The sequence below is a fragment of the Heterocephalus glaber genome, unplaced genomic scaffold (assembly GCF_053883595.1).
Source record: "Heterocephalus glaber isolate CG9 unplaced genomic scaffold, H.glaber_assembly_v1.0 deba00001481, whole genome shotgun sequence".
Taxonomy (NCBI): domain Eukaryota; kingdom Metazoa; phylum Chordata; class Mammalia; order Rodentia; family Bathyergidae; genus Heterocephalus; species Heterocephalus glaber.
Genome location: NW_028258317.1, coordinates 52,749,830 through 52,757,789, shown reverse-complemented (window position 1 = coordinate 52,757,789; position 7,960 = coordinate 52,749,830). Strand labels below are relative to the sequence as shown.

Genomic DNA, 7,960 nt, shown 5'->3' with positions numbered 1-7,960 from the left:
GCAGCACTCTCGACAGATAAGGCAATTCCCGGAGAAGGCTAATAGCTGAGGACTATCGCGGCATTGCTCTTAGCAGCTGGAGAGAAAACTCCTTAAGGTCCAGTGGAGATTTGAAGGCTGTATCTTGTAATTTATCACTACACATTGTATATTCCCATTTTTTTGCAGATGCTTGTTAAGATATTCTTTTAAGAATTTTTACTAGTATATGTTGCAGTACATAATGATTATATTCATTGTGGACAGTTGGTACAAGAACATAACACATTTTAATTCTTTTGCAGATGCTTTTTAAGAGTAATATTAATGTTGTGGTTGAACCTTTTCACCAGGAAGTCTCATAGGCCAGTGCATATGCTGATGTTCCACCAGGACTTCTTGTTCTCCCTCCCCGTCCATTCCCCCTGGCAAACCCCCATTCACCCTTCAGTTATCAGCTCATAGCTCACCTCCTCTTTGAAGCCTTTTGGTGTCCATTAGCAAGCACAGGCCGACCATCCTCTACTTCTCCAGGGACCTCAGCCATCCCAGGAAGGTATTCGTCTACAGTACTGTTAATGTTTGCGAGTCTTTTTCACAACTAGGACACAAGATCCCGGGAAAGGGACCGTGCCACTGTTTTATGGGTATAGTTCCATGTTCTTGCACAGGCACAGCATCATTGTTGGTTGAATTCTATTTATCGGGATGACCACAGCAAAGGCCCCATGATCTTGGTAGTCAGCCCCTCCCTGTGGTCTTAAGGCCCAGCTAAGATGTGTGAGTATCTGAGGCATATTAATGATTTGGCATTCTGCCAGCCATTTTGTTCACTTTGCCATTTTGTAGAAATAGAATATGAATTTTAAAATATTTGCTTTCAGAAAGAAATTTTATTACCAATATATTTTCTATCAGCCAAAGTTGGATCAGTGTTCTTTTCAGACAGAAATCTAAGAGAAATGTCACTCATTCTTCTGTACTTCTTGTCCTCTTTTGTGAATTTAAAAGTCAATGTGTGCTTTAAAAATCAGTGTGATTGGAAGCAAACTAAAGAAATTAAAATTCAGATAGTAAAATACTCCCTTTTTTATGTGTTTGCAGTGGCTACAGCCGCAGCCCTAAATTACTTACTCTTGGTTAACATACCACATCATGTATTTTTTATTTCCAGATATTTTAGCAGACAATCAATTTTTAGCTGATTGTACACAAAGTAATAAGGATCTGGCTATCGAAAGCTGAGTTATCTGGCACTGATTTCCTATTGATTCTAGCAATGTCTTAGTGCTCTTTATAGACTGGCACTTGACCAGCCCTCCTAATCTGAATATATGAGGCTTCATTTCCTCATGCAAAAAATAAGAAAACTTCCCCAGAAATTGTAAGATTTCTTTCACCTCTAACATTCTTTGATTCTGTGGCTTTGTCTACATGGAAGCACAAGATGGTTATTTAAATGTTTTATTTGATAGCTTACAAGCAATCTAAAATTTAGAGGATGTCATCAGACAGTGTGGTTTCTATTTAAAGTAGTTTTTATTTAGGATCTCTTTTAGTCATTCCTATTTTTCTTTTGGTGACCCAACTAAAATTCTTGCTACATGAAAGACTTGATATGAATGCATATGATGTAAGGTATTTTTAGCAAGAAATTTGTATGCCCTATGAGGAGAAGAAGAGCCATTTTGTATGGATCAGTATTATACAGTACTTGGAGAGAATAAAAAAATGATCCTTGAGAATTGCATTTAATCTCTTTCCCTCTCTACTTTCACATAAAGCATTTTTTTGCAGTTATAAATATAAGGCTCATTTCTGGGGGACTAGAGACACACGCGGAATCTCTGAGAAGAAGTGGCAAAAATCTAAGTTAAATGGCTTGCAGGGTAAAGAAAGCTGGAACAAAATGACATGTTCTTGGAGATGGATGGCAACTTCAAACACATCATGCTTGTAGTATCCGTGAAGCTAGGACCAATTTAAGGTGCCATATTTGATAGATTCTGAAAGAACTGAAGAGAAACTGGGCTGCTGTTGTTTTTATTTCCTACTCCGTTTTAAAGCTTTATTACTTTTTGGGAGATAAATTTCTTCTTTTAACATTATCTATCTCCTTCTATAAGATATATTACTGTAGTCCCTCGCCATTTGGGAGCCAATAACAGTTATTTCTATTCTGGCTGCCTCCTGATCTTACAGTGAATCCTTTCAGGCAACAATCTTAAAAAACAAGAGTTGAGGGGCCGGGGATTTAACTCAGTGGTTCCACTGCCTGCTTCGCAAGCACAAGGTCCTGAGTTCAATCCCCGGTACCAAAAAAAACAAAAACAGGAGTTGAAGTAGTGATGCAGAAACACAGGGCTTTGGAGCTGGAGAGGGCTCCAGAGAAAGGTGGCACTGTGGCTGTGTTCCCGCTCTTCACACAGTGCACTGTGTCCTCTAAGGAGACGCAGGAAGAATGGGTCTCCTGTGGAAGGAAGGACCACATGGTTCTACCTCTGACTTTCCAGACAGCCAGCTGTGGGCCAGGAACAAATCACTCAGCCTTTAGTTAACTCTCAGTGCCTCACTACTTAACTTTAAGAAAACCTCATAATCTTCATTTTCTTCTCTTCCAGAATTTGAGGAGTTGAACTACAAAATGGCAAGATGTGTATTTCTCTCTCAACTGCCTGATTCAGTTGTCCATTGATTGGAGAAAATTCAACATAAACAAGAATCTTGAATTTTAGTTTATTTATTGATTTAATTTTTGAGACAGGATCTCACTCTGTAGTTCACTCTGCCCTTGAACCCACAACCTAACTGAAGCTGGCCTCAAACTTGCAGTGATCCTCCTACCTCCTACCTCAGCCTCTTGAATTCTGGGATTACAGGCATGCACCACCATGCCTTGCCAGAGTCTTGAATTTTAAAAGAAATATTTCAGAGAATTAGTATTTGTGTTATGAAAGTACCTTTTTCCTTTCCATATATTAATTTGTTAATTAACTAATTTGTATATTTATTTTTAGTGGTACTTGGGATTGAACCCAGGACTTTCACACTGAACTACATCCTTAGCCCCCTTTTTCTTCATTCATTCATTATTTCTTTTTTGGGGGGGCAGGCAGCATCTCACTAAGTTGTTAAGTTGCACAGGGTGGGCTCCAATTTACAGTCCTTCTCCCAAAGTGTTAGGATTACAGGTGTGCACCACCATGCCAAGCTATAAATTTATTTTAAAGAACTAGCTACTAAACATGCCTTTAGTTTTTGACAATTAGGTTTTCACATAATTTTTCAAAAATGGATGTTTAAGAGCAAGTCAGGTGGACCTACTAATAATCATCACCCTGGGGTTCACTGGGTCCCTCTATTCTGACCTCATGTTGAGAGCCTCTGCAATCTCTGACTGCCACTTTCATCCTGTTCACAATTCCCACATTCTCCTCCCCATTCTTGCCACTGAGCCACCTGGCTCTGTACCATTTTCTTTTGCACTAATTAAATTCTTTCCTTGTTGCTCATCATATTTTTTTTCCTGCTCATCATGCTTCAGCTGACTTTTGTAGTGCACTCTGGAGTTCACAGAGTTCTCTCTTGAATGTCTGCTCCAAGCCTGTTTATTCTGTTTGGGCCGTTATAACAAAATGTCATAGAAACAACAGAAATGTATCTCTCATGGTTCTGAAGGCTGGGAAGTCCAGGATCAGTGCACTGGCAGATTTAGTGTCTGGTAAGGCCCCACTTCCTGATTCACAGATGGCACCCTCTTTGTTTGTCCTGTTGTAGTGAAAGGAACAAGGCAGCTGTTGGGGCTTCTTTGAAAGGTCACTAATCCCATTCACAAGGACCCCCCTTATGACTTAATCACCTCTCAAAGGCCTCATCTCTGAACACCACCACCTTGGGGATGAGGATTTCAACACAAGATCTGTGGCAGATGTAAACATTCAGACCACAGCAAAATTCAGCGTCAAAATGGGCCCTGCTCCCTTAGTCTACATTATCATCATCGTTGCTATTTTGAAACTCAACTGAAGCTTCTCTCCGCAACTTAACATTGAAGCTTCCCTCGTTCCTTGCTTCCTTCTGAATTTCAACAGATGAAATAAACACACTCTATGCTCCACACTTGATAACTCATTTTACATTGTCACAGAGACAAATTGTATTAGCAATTTTATGTACAAGAAAAATTGGATTTCTCACTTGAATATATTCTTTGGAGAAAGGTGCTTAACACTCTGGAGTGATATTATTGATTCGTTGTCAAAAAGGAAATAATGCTGTTCTTAATTAACTTCTAAAAAATGTGCACTGTTCTTAAAAGGGAAAAGAGAGCCATTTTCCATGAAATGTCCCAATACTTCAAAAGCCCTGCTAGAAATACAGTTTTTGACTCTAAATCTATTAAAGAAATATATATGGCAATTTTTACACAGGTTAAGATCTTCAGGAATTTTTACATCTATGATCTATAGGGATTAGTTTTTATGTGTTCATACCATAGAACCAATAATCGGGCCATTTTGGTAGCCGAGATCCCATGTTAATACAAGAAGTTGGTTGGAAAGAAAAACAAAAGCATAATTCTTTTCCCATGAAAAATGGACATCTACTTTCAGAATCTATTTAACTTTCCATAAGGCTGCAATCTGTGGTGTCAGTACTGTTTGGATATTTCCACTGTCTTCCTAAAGTTACTGAGGTGTAGCTCTATAAAATAGTAATTTCACCAGAGAGCTAATGTGACTTGTCTAAATTGACATTCACAGCTGGTCACAAAAAAAGTGTATTTCCTGACTTTTGATATACTGTAGTCTCAAAAGAAAATGGGGAAAATTCTCATGTTCTATTTCACTTTCCACTGCTTGGTCCATGGCTACTGTTTTAATCTCAGACTAACCCTCAAGTTCAAGTCTCTTGTTAATTTTAATCTCTTTCCACTTCCTTTTCCACAACTTCAATTTGTAAAGGGCATTTTAAGATGGCCATATGACCTATGAGAATGTTAAGATTTTTACAGTTAAATGTGTATTTAAATTCACTCCATAGTGTCCCTTGTTTTCAGCTACATTAAAGACAAAATTAGCTTCTCTTTTCAAATTCAGAATGACAATTTTCTTGCTCTTTTTACTAAATTCACACATAGATAATATAATTATTCTATTTACTTTGGCACCTTTAAAAATCATTACAAATATGGCAAGTTTTAATTGTTCATGGAAATCAACATATGTGCAAACAACCTAAAATCTATTTTCATTCTCTACAATTTGCATTTTTACATTTCACATTTGCTTGGGTACCAATAAGATGTGAGTTCTGATTGCTAATTGCTTAAATACATAAGGTAATTATAAGAGATGCAGAGCAACAAACAATTTTCATAAAATAAGTGTCCGTTAGAATGTTCTGTGACTGTGGGAGGGTGTGCAGAACAGACAGAAATTTCCCTTGAGCTTATTCAGGAGCCAATACTGACAGCAGATGAGAAGCTGGAATATTCTCCTTGAGGTATTCTTTTCATTCTATTCTCCCCTGACTCATAGTTACTATTTTGTTACCTGTATACAAACAAAAAAGTACACAACTGAATGATATGAAATTGTGTTTTTTCTCTTCCTTTTTACCTGCAGATTTCAGTGTGGCCTCTGAGAAATGAGATGTCTCAGGTAGGCTTAATAGTATCCCACACATAATCACTGTGTGGCCCTAATACCTTATACCAGCTTGCAAGTTTAGGATTACAAAATTTAAAGCTGAGGTACCTTTAAAAATTACCCAGTCATTCTCACTCATTGTATAGATGAGAAAGCTAAGGTCCCCAAATGCTAAGTGATCTGCTTTAGGTCAAAATAGCTAGTTAGTATCTGGATTCCTCACCCAGAGCTTTCTCCCTTCACTCCCCTCCAATCTACCATTTCAATTTCTATCTCAGTGTTACCTTTGATGAAGGCAAATCATGGGTTCCTCTGTCCCAGAAGAAGAGTCTAGTACATGAAGGTGCCAACAAGATTTGGATATAGTCAAATATTTGAAGAGACAACACCCTGCTGTAGGGCCAAGAGCCATGAGTAGTTAGGTCTCTAAAGCGCAGTTCTTTCTGTCCACAGGTTGCCATAATCATGTTGTTTGTCCTCACTGAGCCCTACTGTCCTCACCTGTAAAACAGAAAGTTAAGGGAACAATTGAGTGAAGTGGAGTAGGTAGAAGTAGCTGGTTCAATATTGTTCGACCTGAACTGACTGCTAATTCAGGTACTCAAGTTAATGAAAGTAGGGCACTCATAACTTAAATTTTGATTCCTTCTGTCAACAAACTTTCCCAATGTACCCATTCAATTAAGAAATATTTGTTGAGCACTTACTATGTGCAAACCAGGATAAGCACAAAAGGTGAAAATGGTAACAGAAAGACAGGACGCCTACTCTCAAGCAATTTTACAGATTAATGAAAGAGATAAAGTAAACAGATGATGACCTGCCATAATGACAGAACACAAAAGAGAAGAACTTCACCTAGAAGATAAGCAAGGCTCCCCAGAGAAAGCCACTCATGAGCTAATGCCTGGCAAATGAGTAGGAGTCACACAAATGCAGAGGAATGGGTGGAATGTTTCAGGAAGAAAAACTCCAATGTGATGACCCACAGGTGAAAGAGTTTAGTGCGCTACAGGAAATGAAAGAAATTGATTTTGTTGCAATTAGAACACGAGGGCTGGGGATTTAGAAGAGGCAGGAGCCAGATCATGCCAGATCTCATAAGGCAACTCTGATGCACTTGAACTTCATCCTAAAAGCAACAAAAAACTTCAAAGAATTTGAAGTAATGAAGTGAAATAATAACGTAGATGGCTTTTTAAAAAATTTGGGGCAAGACTGGGGATTGAACCCAGGGCCTTTGCTCTAAGGTACATCCCTAGCTTTTCATATATTTGAGACAGGGTCTCACTCACTTTGTTGCTAAATTGTTGCCCACAGTCTGTGCTTGAAATTGAAATCCTCCTGCCTCGGTCTCCCAGAGTGGTGGGATTACAGGGGTGCACCACAACACCCAGCTATAAATGGCTTTCTTCTTGAGGAATCATATTTTTTTAAACTTTGAGAATATTTTTCCCATGGGCATAATCAAACCTATGTACATTCATTTCAATATTTAAATAACTCACTCTCTTTTGCCCAAAATCTGTATAAATCATCTCTCAAATTATATCCACTTCCACTGGACCTTCACCTTTAAAAAATTATACAGGCAAATTGCTTGATCTTTATTCAAAATGATAGCAGGGTTCATAATCACAGGTGATCAGACGGGGTGCAAAAATATTGATGGAATAAAAGCATGTACTGCAAAATTGCAGTTAAAGCTTCCAACATTCATATTAAGAAGAAATGACAGGAGCAATTGGAAGAGAGCACCAAAGAGTAAATAAATGAAAAGCAATGGAAAAATATCATATTCTAAAATGTGAGCCTGTTAAAATGACCACACCCAGCCTATTTGTGAGAGGCAGGCAGCTCTGGAGCTAGAGCACCATTACTGAGTCTTGCCAGACACACCAGGCCATGCCAAGCAAACCTGGGCCTCAGTGAAAAAAAGACTATAATTTGTATTTGCCAGGAGTGATACTGTAACAGACTTTTCCTGAACCTCAGCCTAGAACCTGGCTCTGCCAGTGCACTCTGTGGTGAGACTCTGCTGAGGGCCGGTGAGTCAAGGCCTACACACTGCACACTGGACCCGGCAAGAGCACCACACTGGTATCTGAACCCCCATAGGAAATGGGAGATCTTCACATGGAGTGGACTCTGCATTCTGTGTTTTTTTTCCATTATAAAATCCATGAGCTACTTTCTAGCCAGATTCTACATTCTTAACAACCTATAAAACAAATAGAAACAGTAATCATTTGCATTTACAGAGTATTTTTGCTTTTAGAAGCACAAACTTCAGATTTTAAGCCTAGTGTTCTTTGGGGAAAATACTTCCC

At 38.6% G+C, this 7,960-nt stretch overlaps 1 protein-coding gene across 1 annotated transcript in view; it reads right to left on the bottom strand.

Annotated features, from left to right (window-relative positions):
- Nucleotides 1-432: 432 nt before the first annotated feature.
- Nucleotides 433-7,960, bottom strand: part of Cfap95 (cilia and flagella associated protein 95) — a 204,424-nt gene continuing 196,896 nt past the window's right edge. The window contains exons 7-8 of the transcript XR_015440114.1: nucleotides 5,915-6,131; nucleotides 433-5,534 (exon numbers count right to left, since the gene is read on the bottom strand). The gene's annotated coding sequence lies outside the window, so the exon portion shown is untranslated. The remainder of the gene's footprint in view (nucleotides 5,535-5,914; nucleotides 6,132-7,960) is intronic.